Source organism: Tiliqua scincoides, chromosome 3, assembly GCF_035046505.1.
Source record: "Tiliqua scincoides isolate rTilSci1 chromosome 3, rTilSci1.hap2, whole genome shotgun sequence".
NCBI classification, from domain to species: Eukaryota; Metazoa; Chordata; class Lepidosauria; order Squamata; family Scincidae; genus Tiliqua; species Tiliqua scincoides.
The window spans coordinates 4,307,402-4,334,709 of NC_089823.1; the positions used below are offsets into that span (position 1 = coordinate 4,307,402).

The 27,308-nt window shown below is 48.5% G+C and overlaps 1 protein-coding gene and 1 pseudogene across 1 annotated transcript in view; one reads left to right on the plus strand and one right to left on the minus strand.

Annotated features, from left to right (window-relative positions):
- Window positions 1-3,526: 3,526 nt before the first annotated feature.
- Window positions 3,527-3,643, minus strand: LOC136646499 (5S ribosomal RNA; annotated as a pseudogene).
- Window positions 3,644-16,931: 13,288 nt separating this feature from the next.
- PAK1 (p21 (RAC1) activated kinase 1) overlaps window positions 16,932-27,308 on the plus strand; it is a 98,408-nt gene continuing 88,031 nt past the window's right edge. The window contains exon 1 of the mRNA XM_066618830.1: window positions 16,932-17,050. The gene's annotated coding sequence lies outside the window, so the exon portion shown is untranslated. The remainder of the gene's footprint in view (window positions 17,051-27,308) is intronic.

Consider the following 27,308-nt stretch of genomic DNA (forward strand, 5'->3'; position numbering starts at 1 on the left):
AGGTCGCCAGTTCGAGGCCACCGGCACCATGCGACCTTGAAGCAGCCGGCAAGCTGCAGCTGAGCTGTTCCATCTGCTCGGAGTGTGGGAGGATGGAGGCCAGAATGTTAAAACCAGATCGGAGTGTAACATCTTGAATGTGGTGGTTCTTGAAAGAGAGAACCTTCTTTCAATTTGTAAAAATCCCTGCGTGGATTTAATAAGCCTGCCTGTGTAAACCGCCTTGAATAAAGTCTTGAATAAAGACCAAGAAAGGCGGTATATAAATACTGTATATTATTATTATTATTATTATTATTATTAAATGGCATGGCTCCTGCGTATCAAGGAAGGGCCTTCTCACAGCACCCATTCTTGGGCATGCCGGGAGGGATAACACTGGCATGGGACATGACCAGGTCAGTTCCTCCAACAGGACCGCCTGAGTTCCAACGTTACCAGAGTATTGTAGGAAGAAGCCACATGAAATCAGCCTGTTTTTAAAGGAATATAGGAACAGGCATTGGTGTGCTGTTGGGGTGGTGTTGCCAGGTTGGGCTTAGAATACGATGGGCAACAAGAGGGCTTCTGTGCAGTGTTGGCATGACATCTGAATAAGTTCTGGCCATTAATTTAAAATACAGCAATTAATTACATACCCTCCTCATTCCCCTAGGCTCTCAGATTACTTTGCAAAAATGAAAGCAACGGTCATTTGCATCTCTTAATATTCTGCTTGTCTGGCTTTGTCATTCACACTGGCTGATCTCATGAAAAGCCTTTCCTGTGGCTGCTTCCTTCATGGGAACCAGTTTTGCAATTGTAAAGATTATAATAAATGCATTAGACTAGAATTTCACCCTGTCCTTTGTTTGCATGCAAATAACAATACTGAGGCTTAAACTTTTCTGTAGATATATAAATAAGAGAATCATCACTGGTGGATGCTTAGTGCTCGGAATGTAGAACACTACCCCTCCCCCAAAACATATTTGAGGCCTTTAATCATCACCCTAGCCAGAGGTGTCATTAGGGTTTGCATCACCCGAAGTGAGAGCTCATTGCATCACCCCCAGGATGGACCTCCTCCTGTACCTTCTGTATAAACACAGAATAAATTACAGTATCATACGCACAGCCTAAATACAGTGGCATCACTAGGGTTCATGTAACCCCCATTAACTGTATTTATTTCAGTAGATCACAGTACAGGTCAGTCACCCAACAAATCAGTTACCAATTAAAAAACCAGGAACCAACTTGATAACTCTCACATAATTTAATAAGAGTTCTAGTATTAGCTCTGATACATGGAAATCAGAGCTGACTCAGACTAACACCTTTTTGGTTCCCTGCAGTGTCATAACAACACCTCCATGCTAAATATGAACAGCACAGAAAATGAGAAAATTCACAGTACGAGCCTATGCGTATCTACTCAAAAGTAAGCCCCACTGAGTTCAACGGGACTTACTCCCAGGTAAGTGTATATTACTCCCAAGTTGATCTGCTGCAATCCTATAAAACTTTCCCACTTTCCTTGGAGTAAGTCCTATGGAATACAATGAAACTTGCTTCTGAACAAATGTGTGTAGGATTGTGCTTCCACTTTGCTTTTGAAACCATGACAGGGATGGAAACTAAGGGAGAGGGGTCATTTTACATGGGCATCTCTCAGCACCTAAAGAAACTTAGTGCTTCCCCCCCAACTCCTCTACCTTACTATAGTCTAACTGGAGTTACCAAATCTTAAATGGCAACTTCTTCCTTTCCTTTACCTTGAGGAGGCCACAGTGACTCCCCCCCCCCCACTTTTGATGCAGCTGTATAGTTGAAAATAGTTTTAGTTGAAAAGCAGTATATAAATACTGTTGATTGATTGATTGAGCTGTATAAGTGTTGGAAAGTTGTATAGGATTGGGCCCTTATTTGGCTGAGAGGGTGCTGTTGGTAGATGGAAAACTGAGCTGAGTGGTCCACTCTTCTGACTGACATGCCAGTTCTTGGGTGCTTTATATGATCTTCAACAGCTTTTCTGAACAACCAAAAGGGCAAGACACTTGATTTTCTCTTGATAGTTAATTCTGAGATATGTTACAATCCCAGGTGTTCAGACATTCAGGCTTCCTACAACTAGTTAGCTAGTTCAGAGTAATATGGAATACTTTGAGATTTGCAAAAGAAGTGACTCCAGACTGGGCAAGTTTTGGATGAGTAAAACTAAGTGCTAAACTAAAGTGGCATCAGGGGTGTGTGAATGTATCTCTGATAACTTTGTGGTGAAAAGCAATTGGGGAGGGGGGCTGAACTAGATTGGGATGTAGCCATGAAGGGAGACAAATTCTGACCCTTTTACCTTACCCATTGACCCCACTCTAGTGCTGCTATCACCTGCAGAGAGGAAAGACTACAGGCACCCATATTATATCTATATGTTTTTGCATATAGCAGCTTGTGAGGGTGGGAGGTTTGCATTGTGCAATCAAGCAGGAGGAAAGAGTTAGCCACCTACACACACACACTGCACAATGGCTGTGATCCAAATTGTCCCCCATGCATGCATCCCTCATCATGTCTCATCTAGCTTGGCCTTTAGAAGATTCTAATGCAACATTTTTCAAATAGGAGAGTTTGATTTGAGGCGCTCAGTTTTCCCTGATTCATTCTGATGCAAAAGAATTTGCAACTGGATATTCCTGAGAATCCGAGAGCACTGGTGAGGGAGACCTAGCAGCTCAGTGGACAGTCCAAACCTCAACAGCTCACTGGGTATTTAGTTTCCTTGAAGGGGAGAGATACTTTGTACTTCATCTTGCAAAAACAAAATATTAGTTTCTCACTTATCGGTGCAATTTGTTTTAAATTCTAGCCATGAGTGCCAACTCAATTCAAATGTAGTAGGATTTGGCACACCTGACCAGAGGAAAGCAGGCAACTTACCAGCAGTGGCATATGAAGGTCATTTGACATCCGGGGCTCATAAATTTTTGGTGCCCTCCCCATGACAAAATTATTTTCAGTGATAGTCATGATATGAAATGAATAATAATAATAATGGTCAGAAAAGAAGTGCAGAGAGTGAACATTTTTTTATTGAGCTTAAATATATTATAGGTTTCACATATATAGTGAACATTAGAGATCATAACCCAGACTGGAGAATGGCCATTGTTTTTAAGAGAACTGAAGACGGCAGGAGAAGAGTTACAGTCACACATTTTTTTGGTCTTGTGGCCATCTCAGATCAAAAATGTTGCACAAATGTTGAAATGTTACACAGATCTCTTGAACACTCACTACTGGCAGCTGCTCTCCAGCTTTCAGACAAGCGTTTTTCCCAGCCCTACCTGAAGATGCTGCCAGGGACTGACCTTCTGCATGCAAAGCAGGTGCTCAACCATTAAGGGACAGGGATTGGTTGGTTGGTTGGCAACCTTCAGTCTCGAAAGACTATGGTATAGGCCTACAGCACCCGGTATTCCCTGGTGGTCTCCTATCCAAGTACTAACCAGGCCTGACCCTGCTTAGCTTCTGAGATCATGGTATAAGCCTACAGCACCCGGTATTCCCTGGCGGTCTCCCATCCAAGTACTAACCAGGCCTGACCCTGCTTAGCTTCTGAGATCAGACAAGATCAGGCATGTGCAGGGTAACAGTTGCTAGGACAGCCCTGGTGCCTAATGGGATGCCACCCCTAAGTTCTGCAGCAATCTTCTGACTAGGTATTAAATGAAAACCAACATACTTTCTGTGACAACCAGGGCAGGCCCAGCACCTGCTCTCCACCTTGTATGGTCTCCCAACCCTAGGAAGATGCCTGCTTTTTGCTTAGCTGTAACAAAAACTTGGACACAACCCAAGAGCTCTAGTTGTTGCTGTTACAAGGATTGGACACTAAGACCAGGCCCATCCCCTTGGCCCTGTCCAGACTTCATGTGCACCAATTATGCTGTACCTGTGGCACAACTCCTTCTCCCTAATGGTGAGGACATCTCTCTGTCCCACATCAGCCTAATCATTGTCAGCTGCATGTGACCTGATAAGCTGGGAAGAACTCTGGCAACAGCCTGGGCACATTTATCATTAGCTGAAAACCAGTATACTTTGGGCAGTTAGCACAAAGTAAACCCCCTCCCCCCAATCTCACACTAATTTATTTCAACTCACTCTCAACCTTCGACACCTGCACATCACTATGCCACTCTGTGAGCTTTATGACCTCTGTTTACTTTGTATGCTTTATCTTAGAAATAAAGGATTCTGGTACCTTGACCTGGCATATTCCCTACTCCAATCCTTAAAAGAACCTCCAGCCTGCCACATGGGCTGTAATAATAATAATAACTTTATTTTTACCCCGCCTTTCTCCCTGAAGGGACTCAAGGCAGCTTACAACAGGTTAAAACAGATTTAAAACATAATTTAAAAAACAGATAAACACATATAAAAACAGTAGTCAGATAAAAAGTAATCAGGTACAAAGCATAGAGCAGCAAATCATAAAAGAATCAGGCCTGTAATCAAGTATTTAAAAAATATTAAAAGGTGTTGAAAAGATGTTAAAAAGGCTGAGAACTCAGAAGGCTTGTTTAAACAGAAGGGTCTTCAGGTCTCACCGAAAAGTCTAAAGAGAGGGAGCCATTCTTAAGTCAAGGGGAAGGGAATTCCATAGCATTGGTGCCACTACTGAGAAGGCCCTATTTCTTGCCACCGCTCCACGTACCTACCTAGGTGGCTGCACTTGTAAAAAGGCCTTCTCTGATGACCTAAGCAGACGAGCCAGATTGTACGGGAGTAGGTGTTCAATGAGATACCCTGGCCCAGAGCAGTATAGGGCTTTAAAGGTCAAAACCAGCACCTTGAAATGGGCCCGGAAACAAATGGGCAGCCAATGCAGCCACTGGAGAAGTGGACTGACAGAGTCAAACCGCCTACCTCCAGTAACTACACGGGCTGCCGCATTCTGCACTAGTTACAATTTCCGAACTGTCTTCAAGGGCGGCCCCACATAGAGCGCGTTACAATAATCTAACCTCGATGTCACCGTGGCATGGATCACCGTGGTCAAGTCTGCACGATCCAAGTATGGCCGCAGCTGGCGCACCAGCCGAAGCTGAGTGAAGGCCCCCCTAGCCACAGCCGCCACCTGGGAATCCAGGAGCAGCTGTGAGTCCAGGTGGACCCCCAAGCTGCGGACCTGCTCCTTCATGGGGAGTGCAACCACCATTCAGCGCAAGCCGATAGTCCAGCACCTGCATCGAGGATTTCCGAACCAGGAGAGCCTGTGTCTTATCCAGATTTAATTTCAGCTTGTTAGCCCCCATCCAGATCCTCACTGCCTCCAGGCAGCGCTCCAGGCCCTCAACTGCCACCCTGGAGTCTGGAGGAGATAGAGCTGGGTGTTATCGGCATATTGAAGGCACCCCACTCCAAACCCCCAGATGACCTCTCCCAGCGGTTTCATGTAGATGTTAAATAGCATGGGGGACAGAACTGAACCCTGTGGCACCCCGCACCTCAAGGGCCAGGGTGTCGAACAGGCATCCCCCAGCACACCATCTGGGACCGATCCTCCAAGTAGGAGTGGAACCACAGCAAAACAGTGCCTCCAACCCCCAGCTCAGCCAATCAGCCCAGAAGGATACCATGGTCGATGGTATCGAAAGCCACTGAGAGGTCCAGCAGGACCAACAGGGACACACTCCCCCTGTCCAGTCCCCGGCATAGGTCATCCACCAAGGCGACCAAGGCAGTTTCCGTCCCGAAGCCCGGCCTGAAACCAGATTGAAAAGGATCCAGATAATCTGCTTCATCCAAGACCCTGTGGAGTTGGGACGCCACCACCCGCTCAATTACCTTGCCCAGAAACGGGATGTTGGAGACTGGCCGGTAGTTATCCCACACAGTGGAATCCAGGGAGGGCCTCTTCAGGAGGGGGCAAACCACCGCCTGTTTCAAAGCACATGGCAACGTCCCCTCCATCAAGGAAGAGTTGACCACCCTCCTTGTCCACTCAGCCAGTCCACCCCGGGCAGCTCTTATCAGCCAAGCTGGGCAAGGGTCAAGCAGGCAGGCAGATGGCCTCACACTCCAAAGGAGTCTGTCCACATCCTCAGGCTGTACAAGCTGAAAAGAATCCCACAACACTGGACAAGCAGTTGCCAAGGGGACATCATCAGACATTGTCGATGTGGCATCCAAGTTGTGACGAATACGATCAATTTTATCTGCAAAATGTTGTGCAAACACGTCACAGCGGCTGACTGTGTGTTCCTCCTGTTTTACTGGTGGGGCCTGATGGAGAAAGCCCCGCACCACATGGAATAGCTCTGCCAGATGGTTGTCAGCAGGCGCAATGGTAGCAGAGAAGAACGATCTCTTCACTGCTACCACCGCCACGGAATAGGCTCTGTAATGAGCTCTACTCCGTGTCCGATCGGATTCATCCCAAGTTTTCTGCCACCGTCGCTCTAGACGCCTGCCCTGCCGCTTCATCATTCGCAGCTCCTCAGTGAACCAAGGAGCCGCTCCGAGTCTTCGACATGGCAGAGGTCGCTCCAGAGCAATCTCATCCATTGCCCTGGTCATTTCCCCATTCCAGAGATCAACCAGGGCCTCAGATGAGACCCAGTCTTGACAGTGGGGAAATCCCCCAGAGCCCTCAGGAATTCTTCAGGATCCATTAGCCTCCGGGGGGCGGACCATAGAAAACGGTCCCCTGCCTCTGTGGAGGTAGGAAGTCGCAACAAGCCTAAACCTTACCAGGAAGTGATCTGTCCATGACAATGGAGTGATCTTGATCTCCTCTACATCCAGATCACTGCCCCAATGCCCAGCTGTGAACACCACCACCAACAACGGTATTTATATACCGCTTTTCAACAAAAAGTTCACAAAGCGGTTTACAGAGAAAATAAATATCTAATGGCTCCCTGTCCCAAAAGGGCTCACAATCTAAAAAGATGCAACACCAGCAGACAGCCACTAGAAAAGACACTGCTGGGGTGAGGTGGGCCAGTTACTCTCCCCCTGCTAAATAAAAGAGGAGCACCCACTTGAAAAAGTGCCTCTTAACCAGTTAGCAGGGTCCAGCTATTGGGCTGTAGGCTGGCCCAAGGCAGTTTCTGAGATCGAAGAAGCCTCATCCTTTCTCTTCCAAGTCCCTCTGTTGGACCGGATCAAGATCTGTCTTTGGGTTGTCTTTGCCTGAACAGTCCCCGAGCAAAAGTCCAGTTGGAGTCCTGGGTACATGACTAGTTTCTCTTTTACTGTCTCTCTTCTCCAATAAGGCTTTCCTGAGAGAGAACCAACCTCCTTTGCTGGTGTTCAGTGGGGAACAGTGCTAGGGATTAGCAGCTGTGCTGTCTGATGTCTCACTTGAACCAGCTCTCAGTGCTAATAATGGGAACTCCCCTAGAACCCTCCTTAAAAAAAATAAAAAAACAATTAGGAGAATGAAATAAGCACTTTGTTCTCACATAGAAAGTCATTAGCTGCAATTGACAGAAAATATGCAAATCTTATTCATATTTTCAAGATATGAGAGAGAGAGTTCAGTTATAACGGGGCCTGAATAAATTGCTTCTGAGGGCCACATTTGGTCTGTGGGCTTCATGTTTGACACCCCTGATCTAGATGATGTGCTTAATGTCATGTCTAGTTTGGCACAACAGGTACACTAGATGTGACAGCAACAGGGTTTACCCCAATCACATATAAAACGGGATGGGGTTATCTGCTTATTACAGCAAATAGATATGTTAGGACATTGATAAATTCCCTAATTCAACATTCACCAAGCCATAGTCTGTGGGCCAGATCCAGTGTGACACTGAATTGTTAAGGTTAGTTTAAATGGGATGATTGGTGTAGGATCCCTGTTTTGTCCCAATGTGAGCAGGTTGCAAGAAAAACAGCAAATACAGCAGAGTACTTTCAGCAGATGTATTTGAGCAAGGGATATCACAAGCAGAGTAGTCAGTTAGCAGTCCAAGAGTCATCACAAAGAGCAGTCAATCCAAGTATAACAAATCCAAATCAGTTTCCAACAATACACATTCAAAGGGTCAGTCCATAAGTCAGTAATAACATATACATACAGTATCCAGCCTCCTCAGTTACTGGCAGCAGTTCCTCAGTTATCTCCATCAACTCCCCTACTGCTGCACTGGAAGCTCCAGCAGACTAACCTTATGTAGTTAGCTTAGCCAATCAATGCTGGCTTAGTCACACCCAGGGTGTGTCAGTCCCAGGTGCCTGCTGATTCTGCTGACTCAGCAAACTACACCTGCCCCCCTGAACCAACTTGTAAGCTGTGATTCTGCTTCCCTCGGAACTCAAAGCTGACATGAATCCCTCCCCACTATGGGCAGTGCTTACCATTCTGCCGTGCTGCTCACAAGAAGCCCCTCCAATCTCTGTCCCGCCACCCCCTGTGCAGTTGCATCTGCCCAGAAATTGGTGCAAAGCCTGTTGGGACAGTAAGTTACAGACACAATTGCCCAGAGGGTTGTGCTGTGGTGATTGGAGGGGCTTCTTGTGAGCCATGTGGCGGAATGGTAAGTGCTGGTCCAAACAGGGACTGCTTTTGCACTACACAACAGTCACAAGTTTGGTGACCGCTGTCCTAGTTTATAATATCTGATTTAGGACTGTGGTTTTTTTTTAGGTAGAATATCACTGCCCTGATTTGTTACAGTAATACTAAGAAAAGGGGCATTACTGGCAGGGGATGGGCATTTTTGGGATTAGCAGAACATATCACCCCATCACAGCTATTTTCAAATTAGTGGAGGGGACCTTGCTTTTGAGAGTGCCAGTTGTTGGGAAATGTGTGGTTTGTGGCCTTTTAAAAACCAGAGAACGGACTTCCTATTTTCCTTTCCCCCTTCAGATCTAGTAGGCACAGTGTATGGTGATTCTGAGCCAGGCAAAGCTGGGTGGGAAGCTTTTAAGCTTTTATTAAGATGTGCCAAACACACAAATTGTAAAAGAAACTCAAGGCAGGCAAAACGTTGCCATCTTAAAGCAACATAATTTGTTTCCAACATGCTGTCTGTCTAACCCTTCCAACAGAACTCATCTCCAATTGATTAACCAGTTATTTTCATCCTTTTTCATTTCAAGGAGTGGGCACCAGGATGGCACCAGGAGTGGGCACAAGGGAGGGCACCAGGATGCAGGTCTCCTGTTGTCTGGTGTGCTCCCTGGGGCATTTGGTGGGCCGCTGTGAGATACAGGAAGCTGGACTAGATGGGCCTGTGGCCTGATCCAGTGGGGCTGTTCTTATGTTCTTAACTACAATTCCCAGGAGGCCTTGCAGGTCTCTTGTTATCTGGTGTGCTCCCTGGGGCATTTGGTGGGCCGCTGTGAGATACAGGAAGCTGGACTAGATGGGCCTGTGGCCTGATCCAGTGGGGCTGTTCTTATGTTCTTAACTACAATTCCCAGGAGGCCTTGCAGGTCTCTTGTTATCTGGTGTGCTCCCTGGGGCATTTGGTGGGCCGCTGTGAGATACAGGAAGCTGGACTAGCTGGGCCTATGGCCTGATCCAGTGGGGCTGTTCTTATGTTCTTAACTACAATTCCCAGGAGGCCTTGCAGGTCTCTTGTTATCTGGTGTGCTCCCTGGGGCATTTGGTGGGCCGCTGTAAGATACAGGAAGCTGGACTAGATGGGCCTGTGGCCTGATTCAGCGGGGCTGTTCTTATGTTCTATGTTCTTAAGGAACACTGACAAGGCACTAAAATTGTTAAGGCGCACCATGCTGCTGGTGGGGGGGGCACTCTCCCCCCAATGGCCCTATTAGTAATGAATGACCCTCCCCCAAACTCCCACAGCACACTTGCTGACCATTCACGGCACATCAATGTGCCATCACACAGTGGTTGAAGATAACTGAACTTACAACTAAACCAATCTTTAAGATGGTCTCCCATCGTACCCTGACCCTGCAGGAGATCAAAGCCCGACACAGATTCACAGCAGTGCACAGCCAGTCAGTTCAGGTTGCCAACCTTGACTTAAGCTATTTCTGGAGATTTTTCTTCCAATATGATCTAATGATGGACATTCCCGGAAGCTCTGTTAAAATCTCCTGGATTGCTTTCAGTAGTCACCTGGGGATTGTTGCTGATTCTGGAAGCCTCCAGGACCATCTTGGAGGATTAGCAACCCTAAGAGCAGGAGGTCATGATGAGCAAGGTATCACTTGTGTAGAAGAAGCTTGGTAACAAATGACAAGCTCATTTGTTTACAGCTAACTTTAAGGGGTTGACCAACTTCCCCATTCCTTGTTCCCATTTTCATTGCTTTTGCAATTCTTCCTCTGACAGTTCTGGGGTCCTTCACTTCTCCTTTCCCTAGTGCCAGCAAATGCCTCCATTTTGCTTCTGCTGGAATGACTCTGAGGGGAAGTGGCCACCTGAAGGCTGCGGTGAAGCTCTCTGTAAAACTTAAGAACATAAGAACAGCCCCACTGGATCAGGCCAGAGGCCCATCTAGTCCAGCTTCCTGTATCTCACAGCGGCCCACCAAATGCCCCAGGGAGCACACCAGAGACCTGCAAGGCTTCCTGGGAATTGTAGTCAAGATCATAAGAACAGCCCCACTGGATCAGGCTACAGGCCCATCTAGTCCAGCTTCCTGTATCTCACAGCAGCCCACCAAATGCCCCAGGGAGCACACCAGAGAACAAGAGACCTGCAAGGCTTCCTGGGAATTGTAGTCAAGAACATAAGAACAGCCCCACTGGATCAGGCCACAGGCCCATCTAGTCCACCTTCCTATATCTCACAGCAGCCCATCAAATGCCCCAGGGAGCACACCAGATAACAAGAGACCTCACACCAGATAACAAGAGAACGTAGTACTTTGCACCCCCTCTAGCTATGCCCCTGCATGCTAGCTAGTTTGGCTTTTAATCCATGTGGCTCTGTCTTCGGTATATTTACTGTCTTTCTTCAGTTTTTTTTAATTGTTTCATGGGGTTCATTGTTTCTCAGTTTCACATTGTCATCCACTGTGGGAGGTGGAAAACTTAAGGATGGGGGCAGGAATCCCACAAAGATTCAAAATTAATTTAGAAATGGAACTCCAAGAAATCCAAATGTGAAGCAGCCCTGGAGAGACAGGGAAAGTGCAGGCTGTGTAGGCCTTGCAGGCTTTTTGTGAGAACCCAAGAAGGATGCAGATTCTAGCTGTGCTTCTCCAGCTGTCTTTTGCACCCTGGCCAGTGCAACAAAGGCATGGCTGCCTGGCAGTGGTGCTGGCTCTGTCTGGTTTGTTTCCTTGCTGAGATACCCTTTGCTGGACACCACCAGGTGTTCCACCCCTGACAAAAGCTGTAAATGAAATACCAAGCGCTCATTTGGCATCTCAATGGCATTCCTAGGGAGGCTGTCAGATTCTTACATCACCCCAGCCAAGGAGAAAACAGCTATAGAAGAAACAATGCAATGACCCCAGGAGGCCTTTAGCAGGGAAAGCTGTCAAAAGCTGTGAATGGCTGGGCTTAGGTGATGAATCAGCCTCAGCAGGGGGAGATCTCTGGTCACCCCCCACTCTCCCCAGGCCTGGAGGAAATTTAGAGGTTGTCACAGAAGGTTTCCTCTAGAGTAGAAGGAGAGAACGTAATGGATATTGGGGGTCAGCAGGGAACACTATAGGGCACAGAAAGTAATAGTAGAAATGGTCTGGTTTCTTCATGCTCCCCCCCCCAAATATGGCCACAGCTGCCATCTCTGCTGCATTCCGACCCAATGTGCACTTCACTGCACTTCACTGCAGTGTCGACCCAATGTGCGGCGGCAGTGAAGAAGGCCAATTCTATGCTTGGGATCATTAGGAAGGGTATTGAGAACAAAACGGCTAATATTATAATGCCGTTGTACAAATCGATGGTAAGGCCACACCTGGAGTACTGTGTCCAGTTCTGGTCGCCGCATCTCAAAAAAGACATAGTGGAAATGGAAAAGGTGCAAAAGAGAGCGACTAAGCTGATTACGGGGCTGGGGCACCTTCCTTATGAGGAAAGGCTACGGCGTTTGGGCCTCTTCAGCCTAGAAAAGAGACGCTTGAGGGGGGACATGATTGAGACATACAAAATTATGCAGGGGATGGACAGAGTGGATAGGGAGATGCTATTTACACTCTCACATAATACCAGAACCAGGGGACATCCACTAAAATTGAGTGTTGGGCGGGTTAGGACAGACAAAAGAAAATATTTCTTTACTCAGCGCGTGGTCAGTCTGTGGAACTCCTTGCCACAGGATGTGGTGCTGGCGTCTAGCCTAGACGCCTTTAAAAGGGGATTGGATGAGTTTCTGGAGGAAAAATCCATTATGGGGTACAAGCCATGATGTGTATGCGCAACCTCCTGATTTTAGGAATGGGTTAAGTCAGAATGCCAGATGTAGGGGAGAGCACCAGGACGAGGTCTCTTGTTATCTGGTGTGCTCCCTGGGGCATTTGGTGGGCCGCTGTGAGATACAGGAAGCTGGACTAGATGGGCCTATGGCCTGATCCAGTGGGGCTGTTCTTATGTTCTTATGTTCTTATTCCCAGAATGCGGCTTTGCTGACCTACAGAAAATGAAAGTTGCAAAAACAGAGATAAATGAAGGTGCGTCTGTTGCAGCAACAACAACACAGAGGCCGCTGGCACTTTAAAGACTCACAAATGTATTGTGACATAAGCTTGTTATCTTCAGTTGAGGACACACATATGCACACCCAGAGAGAGACAGAAGAAGGATTGTGGAGGCAAAGTTGCCAGGCTGGCAGCATTCCACCCAAAGGCAGGGTCTGGTGATGTCACACAGTTGCCAACTCTTGAAAGATCCAAATACAAATAAAACTCTGGTGCCAGGGTGGAGCTGGGCAATGCCAGTGCCCAGGAAAAAGGGAGAAACATCAGAGAAAAATGGAAATTTGGAGGGGAAATGGAAAATGGAAAAACCTTGTGCTGCCCGACCGTTGTTCTTCCTAGAAAGCATCGTGATTCTTTGGACCTTTGATCCAATATTTTCTTTTACAGAATGATGTTTAAAGTAATGCTTTAAAATATTTTTACAGCCAGATATGTTGCTGCAGAACTTCTAGATTTAAGTTTCACAGGTAAAAATATTGGTGATTATGGCACTACTGTTGCAATTGTCAGGACAATAAAATCATACCTTCCAATATTTTACAGAGAAAGACAGGGACTTGATTACACAGGCCTACAAAACTAAGGGTCAGAAAAGTTTTCTGGTCGCCGCATCTCAAAAAAGACATAGTGGAAATGGAAAAGGTGCAAAAGAGAGCGACTAAGATGATTACGGGGCTGGGGCACTTTCCTTATGAGGAAAGGCTACGGCGTTTGGGCCTCTTCAGCCTAGAAAAGAGACGCTTGAGGGGGGACATGATTGAGACATACAAAATTATGCAGGGGATGGACAGAGTGGATAGGGAGATGCTCTTTACACTCTCACATAATACCAGAACCAGGGGACATCCACTAAAATTGAGTGTTGGGCGGGTTAGGACAGACAAAAGAAAATATTTCTTTACTCAGCGCGTGGTCGGTCTGTGGAACTCCTTGCCACAGGATGTGGTGCTGGCGTCTAGCCTAGACGCCTTTAAAAGGGGATTGGACGAGTTTCTGGAGGAAAAATCCATTATGGGGTACAAGCCATGATGTGTATGCGCAACCTCCTGATTTTAGGAATGGGTTAAGTCAGAATGCCAGATGTAGGGGAGAGCACCAGGATGAGGTCTCTTGTTATCTGGTGTGCTCCCTGGGGCATTTGGTGGGCCGCTGTGAGATACAGGAAGCTGGACTAGATGGGCCTATGGCCTGATCCAGTGGGGCTGTTCTTATGTTCTTATGTTTTCCCCAAACTTTATGGTGGTTTGATATGAATTTGGGGTGCCGATTCCAAAAATGACATCCATTTTGCCCTATCATGTCTAGTTTTGGATATATAGTATAGCCTCATTAGTGAATGGTTCAAGCAGCTTCTTTGTGAGGAAGCCATGGTGTAGGTGTATCAGACCCAATTCCAATAGGAGGGATCACTTCCCAAGCTTACCCCTCCCCACTATTGCATCTTTCATCCATCTATCAATTCTCTCTCTCTCTCTCTCTTTTCCAGGAGCGCGCACGCGCACGCACGCACACACACCCACATGCACCTACCTGCCAGCCTGCCAGCCTGCCACCCAGGCACTGTTTTCCCTCCCCAATCCATCCATTCTCCCCATCACCAAGCTCTTACCTGCTGCTGCTGAGACTCAGGTTGGGCTCCCACCTACAAGGGCCCTGTGGCCCCAGTTGTGGCATGGTGGGAGCACACTATTGCTGCTACTACCTGCAGTTGACCAGCCCCCAAAGCAATGCCAGTGGCAGGGAGACACAACCTTCCAGGGAGCGGCACTGCTCCTGGATAGCAGTGTCATCCAGCACAAGAAAGCACTGTGAGCCAGTGCGGTGTAGTGGTTACACTACTGGGCTGGGATTGGGAAAAGCTGGGTTCAGCCCTAAAGCTCTTTAGTCCGAACACCCACGGGATGTCCCAGGGCTCAACACAATATAACAGGGCAACCTCAGGAGGTTGTTGCAAGGGTAAAATGAAAGGAAGCAACATATTCTGCCCTGAGATCTTTGGTTTGGTTGCCTGAGAATTCCAGGATCCTCTTCTTGAACCTTTTACACCCGGCCTCCTCTGGTTACAGGGGCAAACCCCTGCCAAAACAGATGCCCTGAGAATGGATAAATGATACACAACAGAGGACACAGCTGTAGCATAGCTAGTAGTTGGCAACCTTCAGTCTCGAAAGACTATGGTATCGCGCTCTGAAAGGTGGTTCTGGCACAGCGTCTAGTGTGGCTGAAAAGGCCAATCCGGGAGTGACAATCCCTTCCACACTGGGAGCAAGTGCAGTCTGTCCCTGGTCTGTCTCCCTGGCTATGGGCCTTCCTTCTTTGCCTCTTAGCCTCAGACTGTTGGCCAAGTGTCTCTTCAAACTGGGAAAGGCCATGTTGCACAGCCTGCCTCCAAGCGGGCCGCTCAGAGGCCAGGGTTTCCCACTTGTTGAGGTCCATCCCCAAGGCCTTCAGATCCCTCTTGCAGATGTCCTTGTATCGCAGCTGTGGTCTACCTGTAGGGCGCTTTCCCTGCACGAGTTCTCCATAGAGGAGATCCTTTGGGATCCGGCCATCATCCATTCTCACGACATGACCCAGCCAACGCAGGCGTCTCTGTTTCAGCAGTGCATACATGCTAGGGATTCCAACACTTTCCAGGACTGTGTTGTTTGGAACTTTGTCCTGCCAGGTGATGCCAAGAATGCGTCGGAGGCAGCGCATGTGGAAAGCGTTCAGCTTCCTCTCCTGTTGTGAGCAAAGAGTCCATGACTCGCTGCAGTACAGAAGTGTACTCAGGACGCAAGCTCTGTAGACCTGGATCTTGGTATGTTCCGTCAGCTTCTTGTTGGACCAGACTCTCTTTGTGAGTCTGGAAAACGTGGTAGCTGCTTTACCGATGTGTTTGTTTAGCTCGGTATCGAGAGAAAGAGTGTAGCATAGCTAGAGGGGGTGCAAAGCACTAAGTTTTTCATGGTGCCTCACTGCAGCGTGCAAGCGGCCCCTCCTTCTTCCCTTTCGAACCATTCCAGGTGTACGCTTCTGTTTTGCTCTAGCAGCCTGGAATAGCTTTGAAGAGGAGGGGCTGCTTGCCCACTGTGGTGAGGCACCATGAAAAACTTAGTGCTTTGCACCCCCTCTAGCTATACTACTGGGACACAGATCTGCTGGGAATTGCTGGTAGGCCTCTGCACCATGTACAAGATTGGCAGCCATTTCCAATGCTCATTTAACAAGAGCAACAACAAAATTCCAGCCTTTAAATCAAGCTCTTGGAATGCAGAAGGGGGGACGGACGGACGGGGGATGACAAGGGTGCACTTTCCTGAGAAAGAATTGCATGCTCATCTCCAGTTCTGAAAATAAATTCCTGAGCGGAGGATGTGCTCAAAGGCAGCCTCCTCCTCTTTACCTGTGCTTGTCCCTCTAAGCCCCTGTTTTTCACCTGACTCTCACTGGCAGCCTTTTCGGTTCCTATGAAAAAGTAAGCAGATCTTGGTAAGTAAAGTAAGTAAGCGCATCACCAGTCTCCTCACTTCTATAATATATGGTGTTTCTATCAATTGATCCATCACTGATCCATCATCAATTTGAGAAAGCAGACTCATTGATCAGGGGTGCCAAACCCGTTTAGTACAGAGGGCCAAATAGCATTCACGTCGCCTGCTGAGGGCCAGCAGTGATGTCATTAAGCAGGAAGTGATGTCATTAAGCAGGTTATGACCAGAAATAAGCACTTTTTTTTCTCAGGAACTCATCAGCTGCACATGACAGAAGATAGATACACAAATCTGGCCTATAAAGATTTAATACACAAATAAAAATCAAATACACAAAGCTTGATGGCATTTTCAAGGTATGGGAGAGCCCAATTCTCGTCTGGTCTGCCCTTTTAGCCTGACACCTCAGCAGGGCTCAGCAGCAGAAAGCCATGCCAGGTGGGGGGGGGCAAAGCCCTAAGTTTTGCGGGGAGCCCTGCAAGGGGCCCCTCCCCTTGGGAGCCACCCCAAGCACTGGCCTCCGTTGCTCTCCCCGCCTGGAACGGCCCCGAAGGGGGGCCCCTTGCAGGCTGCCCGCAAAACTCCGGGCTTTGCCCCCCTCCGCCCACGCCACTGGGGCAGCCCTCCTCCTGCAGGCGCCCCCGTCCCTCGCAGGCTGGCAGGAGCATCGCCCGCACCAGGACCAGCCAGGCAGCCCACCTAGAGCGGAGCGGAGCCGGGAGGCCGTGCTGGAGGTGGGGCCGAGCGAGGGAGGCCGGCCGATGGGCGAGGCGGGGGGCGGCCGGCCGGGGGGCGGGCGCTGCCGCAGTCCGCTGGTGGGCAAGGCGGGGACGGCGGTGCTGACAATAGCGGCAGGTCCGGACTGGCTGCTCCTGCCTGCCGGGGAATCGCGCGGGGACAGCGGCTCCGGCTCCGGCTCCGGCTCGCCTGCGGCGGGAGAGGCCGGTGAGTGCTGCCTGCGTGCCGCGCGGGCGCGCCCCGCACTGCGCGGGGGTTCGTCCCGGCGAGGAGGTCCGGGCTGCAAGCCGAGCCGCACTTGCCTGGGAGCAAGCCCCGTTGACTACAGCGGGACTTACTTCCGAGTAGACGTGCCTGGGCTTGCGCTGTGAGGCTGCAATCCCAGCCCAGCAAGCCCCATAGCCTGTAGTGGGACTTACTTCTGAGTAGACGTGCCTAGGATTAGGATGCATCCCAGCCACACTTAACCTGGGAGCAAGCCCCATTGATTACAGTGGGACTTGCTCCTGAGTAGACGTGCCTAGGATTGGGCTCCTGCACCGCTGAGTGCTCTCGCCCCAGGCAGATCTCCGGTCCTGCGCACCCCTCCCCCAGTGCTTTGGGGCTTGACTCACTTTGTCCCACCGGGGAAGTCTCGCCCAGGAACGTGAGGGGTGTGGGGCTGGCTGGCTGGTGGGATCAAGCCCTGTTGGGGGGCTCCCGGTGGCGAAGGGATCGCGTTCCCCATCACGCCCACCCCCCGCGTTTAGAGAGGGAACTTTTTTGAGGGAGGGAGCGCCTTTCTTTGGATCCCCATCTTTCTGGGTGGTCCCAGTGGCCCCCCGGATCCCTCTGACTTCAGCTGCACAGGATGCAACGTTTCTCTCCCTTCTCTGAATTTCCTTTGATGTGGGCCCTGGAGTGGGGGGCTGGACCCAGTGGCGTAGCTAGAGGGGGGGCAAAGCGCTAGGTTTGGCTCGGAGCCTCACGGGGGGGAGTGCAGGCGGCCCCTCCCCCTCGCAGCCATTCCAGGGGCCCCTTGCTGCAGTGAGGCTCCCTGCCAAACTTAGCTCTTTTGCCCCCCTCTGGCTACGCCACTAGCTGGACCAGCTCTGCTCCTCTTCCGCGCTGAGTTTATTCATTCAAAAATCACAGCGCTTCCAGTGGGCCATTTAACAAAGGGATTAAGCCTTGGCTGCTGCCCCTCCCTCGAACTGAGTTGAGGACTCCCAACAGATCTGCGGAGCTGGGATGAAGCAGCTGGCCTCCTCTTCCTCTCTGTGATCCCCCATGCAGTTAAGCACTTCACAGTGCATGGGGAGTTATTTTAGTCACTCTGGGTCCAAGGAACCCCAAAGGATTTCAGTGGCTTGACTCCTAAGTACTTTGTCTTTCCTGGATTGTGAGGGGTGGGGTTGGGGGGGGGCTTTAATTCCAAGGAGGTGTACAGGATCTCTCTGCAGTGCTTTGGATTTGGGAAAAGTCTGCTTTCAACTGATACTTGTTCTAGGAAGTATCCTAGAACTGAACTAAGTATCAACTGAACAAAGTTGAGTTGGTATGTCCAAAGCTGTGAAAAATTAGGCAGGTGCCTTTAGGTGTATGAGGGTTTTTACCCCCAGGTTAGCCCCAATTTTAAGGAATTTTTGCCAGGAAAGGAGGCATATCCTCCTCATCTCTTGTGCTTTCCCAGTACCTTGGGATATTTCTGGGATGGGTGCATGTGTGCATATTTTAGATCACTTAATGCAGATTGATTACCACTTAATATGCCAGGGAGCCCCCACAGTTGATTAGTCTGTATTAGTCTGTGGAACTCCTTGCAACAGGATGCAGTGATTGCTTCTGGCCTGGATGCCTTTGAAAAGGGATAGGACAAATTTCTGGAGGAAAAGTCAATCACAGGTTACAAGCCCTGATGGATATGTGCCATCTCCTGGTTTTAGAAGAAGGCTACCTCAGAATGCCAAATGCAAGGGAGAGCGCCAGGATGCAGGTCTCCTGCTGTCTTGTGTGCTCCCTGAGGCATAGGATGGGAACACTGTGAGATACAGGAGGCTGGTTTGACCTGATCCAACAGGGCTCTTCCTATGTTCAGTTGCAATGAAAATCACCAGTTAACAACTTTCCTCCTCTCCCTCCTTTAGATGTGACCTCACTGGTTATTAAGGGATTCGAATTTGCTTTGGGACTTTTCTGGAAGCCCACTCATAACTTGATGGCTGCATCATCCAGTGATGACTTGTGTGGGTGAATGAGCCACCACAGAAGGAATTAGAGTGGTACCCAAATGCTGAGCTTTTCAGTGGCAGCAATGGACATATTCTCACTTCCTGGCCCCACAGATGTGTGTTTGTCTTTGAGCCTTAACTGGCCAGCTGATGTGGGGTACATGGGTTGTGAGCTTGTGCATGTGGCATGTGTGAGGAGAGGCAGAGGGTTCTGGTGAGAGTAAAAGTAAAAATTAAAGATTAAAGTAAAAATGGGGTGAGAGTTGTAGGTACAAGTCTGTGAAGGTTGATGCACTTCCACTGTGAGAGGATCCTCATTTCAGTGGCAGAGCATGTGCTCTGCATGAAGAAAGCCCCAGATTCAATCGGTGGCATTTCCAGGAAAAAGGATGAAAAGGCTTTGGAAGGGTTCCTGAAGAAACTTGGGAATTTCTGCCAGTCAGAATCGATAGCCTGATGTGTTCACCAGAGGGTCTTGTTGGGAATGCAGGAATAATACTTAACATTTACTATATATACAGTAGCATGTTCTGAGTGTGCATGTATTATCTTGATGTTGTCGCTACAACAACCCTGTAAGTAGTAGTATCTCATAGCTGAGGCTGAAAGGGAATGCTTGCCTAAGGCAACCTGGTGAGTTTGTGCAAAGGTGATGAGATCTGAACTGGGAAAGATTTGCAGCTCAGTCCCTTCGCTACTCTGCTACATCAACAACCTAGCCTATATTTGGTGGTTGGTTTCCTGGATGAGCAGCACCAGGAAAGAGGAGGGGGCTAGTTTGTCTCTCAGGCAGCTTCTGTAAAGAGCAATACATCAATACTGTATAATCCTGGATTCAGCTTCTTGGTGCTTCACTCATAGGAAGACTTTCAGGCACACTGCTGATTTGTCTGCACTTTTGAGGAACAGAAACTCACAGTATAGTCCTACACATGTCTGTGCAGAAGATATGAGACTTACTTCTTAGTAGGGCTTACTTCCAGGAAAGTGTGTATAGGATTGCAGCTTAGGCCATTTCTGCCCTACATTGCATATATGCAACAGGGATCAAATGTGTACACCTGTGGGTGGGGCAGAAATGGCTTAAGTGGGTGGCTTATGATCAAAGTCAGTGGTTAGTTTGCTCCTGGAAAGAGTTGTGGGCATTGCTATCTTGGGAGAGGGTCATGCTGCCTAAGTACTTTGGCCGGTGTCCTCTTCCCTGCCCCCGCCCCTGCCCCCATTCTTTGGAGGCAGACTGGAAATTAGGAGTCCATGTGGAATATGCTCCTTCTCAGTGGCATAGCTAGAAGAGGTGCAAAGCACTAAGTTTTGCAGGGAGCCTCACCACAGTGTGCAAGTGACCCCTCCCCTTTGGAGCCATTCCCAGCAGTGGGAGCAAAATGTAGGTGAATGCCTGGCACTTAGTGCTTTGCACCCCCTCTAGCTATGCCACTGCTCCTTCTACACAACAGTTCTCTCCCCCCCCTCCATTAGCTTTCAAAATGAAAGGCATGCAAGAGAGTTTTCCATTGAAAGCATTATTTATAATCCATCAGTGCAGCGTGTCAAGATGTGATCTTTCTTTCCTCCCTTGAATTGACTCTGCCATCTAATAACACCAATACCTTGCACTTTCATCTGGTTAAGGACCAGAGCAAATTGATGAATGTCAAAGCAGAGCCTTATTTAGCTTGCAAATTTTATTTTGGCTGGTGAAAAACTTAACTATATAATGCATGCATATGCATGCAAAACTGAAATAAAAGAACAATAAACATAAGAACATTGATGACATGGAAGGTTGAATGAAGTTGGAACAAAGAAGGTGGATGAAATTTGAAATGTGGTTATAGTTGAAAATGGCTGAAAGAGCAACGTGTTGAAAGTCAAGGTATTTCTGTACTGCCATCCTCAAGACACTGTTCGCTGGCACCAGGTCCGTGTGTCTTAGTAAGGGAGGGTTGACCAAATGGAGGGAGGAGGGGTTGGGTAGTGGGGAGGTTGGGAAAAGACGCAGGAGCCCAGGTCAGTGCAAGGCACTTCGTTTCATGTGGTTCACAGGGTATTTTTCACAAGCGACAATTCTCTCTTGAGTGTTTTGTGTACATGAATGGCCATGGCTCAGTGGTAGTGTCTCTTTTCCATGCCGAAGGTTCTGGGTTTGATCCCTGCCGTCCCTCGTTAAGCATGGTCTTGGGTAGCAGGGTGGGGAACAGACCTGAGAGCTTCAAAAAAGCATCAGGAGAATCCTTGCTGGACCTGACCTTGTCCCACAGCCTGCTTTTCCCAGTGGCCATTTGGATGCCTCCAGGAAGCTTGCAAGCCAGGCATGCTGGCAACAGCCTTCTCCTTCCTGGTAACCGATGCTCTGTGTGTTCTGCTTCTGGCCCTGGAGACCCTCGGAGCCCTCACAGCTAATAGCTCCCAAGAGAGCTGCCCTCTGTGGCTCGGAATTGCCACATCTTTTGGCCGAGAAGTCCATAATTATGTGTTGTGTGAGAAATTCCTCTCTTTTGTCTGCCCATTGGGTGACCCCCAGTTCTGGTATTGGGGGGGGGGGAGGAGAAACTTATCTATTCACTTTCTCTTCACTGTGCAGAACTTTCAGGACTCCTTCTCAGTTGCTTCTTCAACAATCCCAAGGCATGCTTGAGCTGTTCGTAGCACGGAAGGTGCACAGAGCCAGTTGCCCTCTTCTGCACCTATCCCAGTTCTGTAGTATCCTTCTGGAGACAAAACTTCATTTGTACACTGTGATGCAGCATTTCTGCCCAGCCCACAGGTATACACATTTGATCCCTGTTGTGTATATGCAACACAGAAATAGGGCAGAAATAGCTTTAAGAGGGAAGGGGTTGTAGTTCAGCAGCAGAGCACCTACTCTGCATGCCTGAAGTCCCAGGTGTCTCCAGTTGGGGCTGGGAAAGATCCCCGGAGAGCTACGGAAAGTCAGCAGAGACAATACTGAGCTGGATGGAGCAATGGTTAGTATACAACTGCATTGCATGAATGCAGAGGAATCCAGTTTTTAAATAACTTGAGTGTTGTACACATTTCTTGCTTCACCTTTGGCCTCTACCTGAAGTGCATTGTTATTCATCAGCCACCTGCTTATCTGTTTTGTGTCCTGTCCTCCAGGGCTGGTGTTAGTTTTGTGGGGGCCCTGGGGAAAAGCCTTGTGTGGGCCTCCCATGGAACTTCCCTTTTCTATGTACGTTGGGTGCTCCCTCTGCTTTTGGGGGATCAGGGACCAGCCTGGCTGTGTGAACTGTTGAGTGCCGACCTCTGACGCTATCCCTGCTGCCGCCTTCCTCAGGGTGGTGTGTGTTGAGATTATTGTGTGTTATGCTTGCAGCGAGAATCTGACTTGCCTCGGGCTACCCAGTTTAGACATTAGAGCAGGCCATTATTATAACGGTTTCGAAAACAGGCATCTAAGCTAGTGGGCATCACAACATTTTGTGGTAGTGATGCACCTCAAGTTTGGATCTTGGCTTGCTCAGGAAATGACTGGTAACGCTGGACAATGTACTTTGAGGTGCTTCCCTTTAGAAAGAGGGTGTTTATCCTGACCAACCTTCTGAGGTTGTTGTAATGGAAAAAATGGCCATCTTGACCTTGAAGGCCTGTTAAAATCTCATGGGGGTTGCTTGTCTGCTAACTTGTTTGCAACAGAAGTCCGGATGGTATGTATACAGTCCCTACAGCTGGACCTTTACAGCAGCCATGTGTGAACTGAAAATATTCCAAAAAACCTGCTTCTGCTTCTCCCCTCCTTCCTGCCTGCCCACACGGTTTCGCTAAGCAATTTTTCAAACACAGGACTAGAATAATTCTGTTTTGATATGATCCCTTCGTAATTTTTGTTTTTACTTTGTGTCTTTGCGATCCTGAAATCTCTGAGTTGAGTCCTCCAGTCAGTGGTGCCTGAATCCCCCCAGTTGCATAGGGCACATTGCCATTGCTGCCCAGAATGGCTCCCATGGCGAGTGGGAGGGGCCACTTGCATGATTCCTTGCAATACCTGCAATACTTACAGCTCTGCTGCCCTGTAGCTACGCTACCGGCTCCCTGTTCAATGTTCCCACTCCTATGGCACCTCTGTGGAGAGGCGAGGTGGGTGAGCAAGTAATCAAACAGGTGGGGAGCCAGTGAGCGCCCATGGGTAGGGAGGGGGCTAGAGAGGCACCCCATCTCACTTACCTACTCCACTTCACTTACCAGAGTTCCATGTGCACCCTGTTCTCCGCATGGATTCTGCTTGACATGAGGAGGAACCCCATGTTCATTTTAAACAGAAGTGGTACGGAGGTCCGAGGTGCTGTGTTTTGCTCCATAAGTAAAGGGGGAGGGGGGAGGCTCCAGATCCCTTCTCAGATCCCAGATCCAGATCAGGATCGTTGCTAGTTAAGCAGCGGGTGGGTGGGAAAAAGTGATGTGGTGCTGTGGCAGCTCTTTGTTTCTTCTGCGCCCCCCCCCCTAGTGCTGGAAGGAGAGGGGGGCTGCCATCACCGGATCCTCTTCTGGCTGGCTCTCAGCAAGTCAGACAAGGATCAGGGCCCCCAATGCAGGCTGGAGAGGGCAGGGGACGAACAGATGGGGGTCTTGTCACAGCCACCTTTCCAAGGGTGCCACTTCAAGCAAAGGTTTCAGGTTGCTTCATGGCAAGGCCAGCTCCGCCTCCAGTCCTCTTCCAGTGCTGCCTTTGTCAAACTGATTGCACAATCTTGAAGTACACAAATGCAGCAGCAGACCAGGTATACTTGTTGCCCCAAGAAACTGCAGCAAATGTAGTTAACGTTTAACCTGCCCCACCCTGCCCCATGATCAGGGGTGGAATAGCAGAGCAAATGCTTTAAAGGCAGGCTGTTGTTACAGCTGTCATTCAGAACAAGGCTTGGGTATGGTCTAAGGGGGATCAGGACACCCACCTGTCTGTTTGGAATCTCATTGGGAATCTGATATCAGGCACAGGGAGGTCGGGGACAAAATCAGGGGAGCATGGCAAATTCAGGGGCAGTGCTAAGCCAAATCTGGAGATGTTTGGCTTTTCAGAACCCACTTGTGGTTGGGAACATACAAAGACACCTTATGCAGAGACGCTCAATATTGCCGATATTGACTCCGGGTGTCTTTCCAGGGTTCAGACCAGGGTCTTTCCCAGGCCCCCTGGAGATGCCTGGAGTTGAGCTTGGGGCCTTTTGCACACAAGTGGGTGCTCTGCCACTAAGCTAGTTACCTGACAGCATGTAGTACCAGTTGGACAGTGTGTATGGTAAATGAAGCAGCAGTGTTTTGAGTCAAGCACTCTTTAATGTTCCATGGAGGGGAAATAAAGCACAGCCTTGCTTACTGCTAACATCCCCATTCTTCCTGCCAAGGATCTGTCTGAGCTGTCCTGCCCCTTCTTCCCCATTGCTCACTGCTCTGCCTTCTGTATCTTGTACTTATTGATGCTGCAATCAAGGGGTCTGCATAGGCTTCTGAAGCAGGCTGTGTTAGTAAATGGAGCATAATAGCTTTCTAACCAACTCTTAAGAGAATATTTAATCTTGCAATTGATCTGGCTGAGTGTGTTATAGGATAGCTGCAAGTTCAGCAATATTCTTGTCTGGGTAGGCAGTTACAAGGCAGTGGCCAAAGGGCAAGCGCCCTGATATTTTGGATTCATGTGCATGTGTGTGCATGAATGTGTGCTGGAGGCATGAAGAGGCATGTGATCCCTCAAAGGTGTAATTTATAAGACCATTTCTGGCATTCAGAATGTGAACAATGAATGCGCATGGAGTAGTGGGTAGTGCCCTGACCTACATGCATTCTTTAAAATGTCTGTGAATGGATGGCACTCTGCACATGGTCAGGAAGCCTGCAAAAGGGGCTCCTTAAAGATGCTCGAATGAATACTCAAGAAGTTGAATACCTGATGCCCCTTGTAGATATGCATATATAATCTGAATTCCTGAAAGGGCTGTAGGTTCTTGAGGAGCAGAAACCTGAAGAACTCCCGGGCATCCTTCAAATCTCCCCAGAAAGCAAGATAGGGACAATAATGTACCGGGGACATGTACCAGGAAGCTGAGACCACTTGAGCTTCTTTGCAGGTGGGCTGAGTCTGTCCTGCTCTGCTGCTTGTCAGATTGAATTCAGTTGCAAAAGATGATGGACTGGCTTGAGGGTAACTGGTTGTCACCTCATTGAGTTGTGCTTAGTGACATTCCTTCACAGCCCATTTCTGTACAGCTTTTCATCCCCCACCCCTTATCCTTATCAGGACAATCAAAATTGGCCCTTATCATAAAGCCTTGTGTTTTGGCATTGGTGCAGTGCTTGGGGGTTTTTTTTTTTGGGGGGGGGGCCTGTGTTCATCAGATCGGAGCCATTCTGGTGGCATTGAGTTCCTCTTGGCCTGTCTCTTGAAGTGGAGGCGGGTATGCCTACTCATGAGTAAATGTGCACATGTGGCTCAGTTTCACTTCCCATAGGGCTCAATACATTTTCCTTGTTGGCGATTAGCTTCTCTGTTTGGCAGCCCTTCAACAATCAGGTCTGGACCAGCTCGTGAGTTCCGACCCACACTCTAGTTCATTCTCTTACCCGCTCTGAAAAGTCAATGTTAATGTTAATTCAGAAGAACAGTGTGGCTCAGTGACCTGCAGCCTGGAAAATGCAGGGTTAGGAGAGGACTTTGCAAGCAGCATGGCAGCCAGGCTATTCACCAGCACCCAGAAGAGATTCTCCTTGTTTCAACACACAGATTCCCAGCTCCTTTCTTGGTTTTGGAGGGAGGGGTTGCACAAGGAAATAATTTTCCATGGTATGACCTGGAAAGTGATACAAAGAGCTGCCTTGGGTGGCAGAAATGCCTGTTTCCTTCCCAGACCACAAAAAGAGATTAACTTCTGGTGGCAGTTTGAATTTCCTGCTGTTTTAGCTGCTCTCCGAGATGGACCACTGACGCCAAGTGGGGTTTGGGTTGGCAGCGTTTGCAAACTTGGTCAAAGCCTTCTGGGCTGGTTATTTTCCTAGACTTACCAGTATGACATTGTAGATGAAAATCAGTGCAAAGCAGGAAGAAAAAGAGAGAAGAAAATGGGATACTGCCTGGTTTTTTTGGTTTTTGGTTTTTGCGTTGTAAAGGATCTAAAACAGCAGGGCTAGCAATTTGATAAGGAAGCATTCACTGAAGCTGTGTTCCAGGGACATGCAGTGGGTGGGAAGGCAGGGGAGGCAGAGCCTCCCCACCAGAGTCCTTCATAAAGCGCTGCCGCCGTCCAAGCACCCACAACCTACGCGTAACACAACGGGTGGCACTTTTCTGTGTCCCCACCCACTGCACGTTCCTGTCTTGTATTAGGTTTTCCATCCCATCACCTTTCCATCACCTTATTTTGTTGCATGTGTAGAAAGGCCTGCAAGTGAGCAGCTTGCCCAAGACTATTTGTTAGCGGGAATGTGAACCCAGGTCTTCCTGATCCAAGCTGATGGTCTACCACTTTAATTTACACTGGGTCTCCATTGTATATTTATCCATGGGAGGCGCACAAGCACTCTCACCCCATGCGCAGTAGCTATGTTCTTCATCAGGTTTGTGAATTTTGCCCGTATTCTACTTCCTCAGTAGTCTGTGTTAGATTAGAAATTGGCAATCCGCTCTCCAGAATGCTGCCAGAAACCAGTAGCTTCCTGATCCGCTGCTGAGATGTCATTCCCTTAAGACAGGGGTGGGCAGACTTTTCTGTGAGGTCTCCTCTTTAAAAAAATAAATAAATAAAAAGGACCAAAAACAAATCCCTGGAAGTTCCCTGATGTGTGATGGATATTCAAAGCAAAAGGGCAAGCACTTGGGCTCTCTTAAGGTGAATACACAGCATAGAGGTCCTGAGTGTGCACTCCGGCTATGAGAAAAGCCTGGTGGGAACTGGACTGAGTCCACCTAATCCAGGCTTCTTTACAAGGACCCCACCAACCAGCAGGTGCTCCAGCAGCTCATTGGAAATAGGCCAGCAAAGGAAGGGAAGAAATAGATCTCAGTGGAGGTGGAGAAGGAGGGAAGCACTTATATTAAAAATACTGTAACTAACAAGAATCTCTTGCCTGATTAATTGGATGCACCTTTAAAAGATCAATCAAAGGATTTTTAAGATTTTTTGATACTGCTTTTCTGAAAGGATCAAAAAGCGATTTACATCGTAACCAAAATATGATTAGAAACCAAATATACTGAACTTTATATAAGTTATATAAGTTATAAACTTATAAACATAACTGAAGCA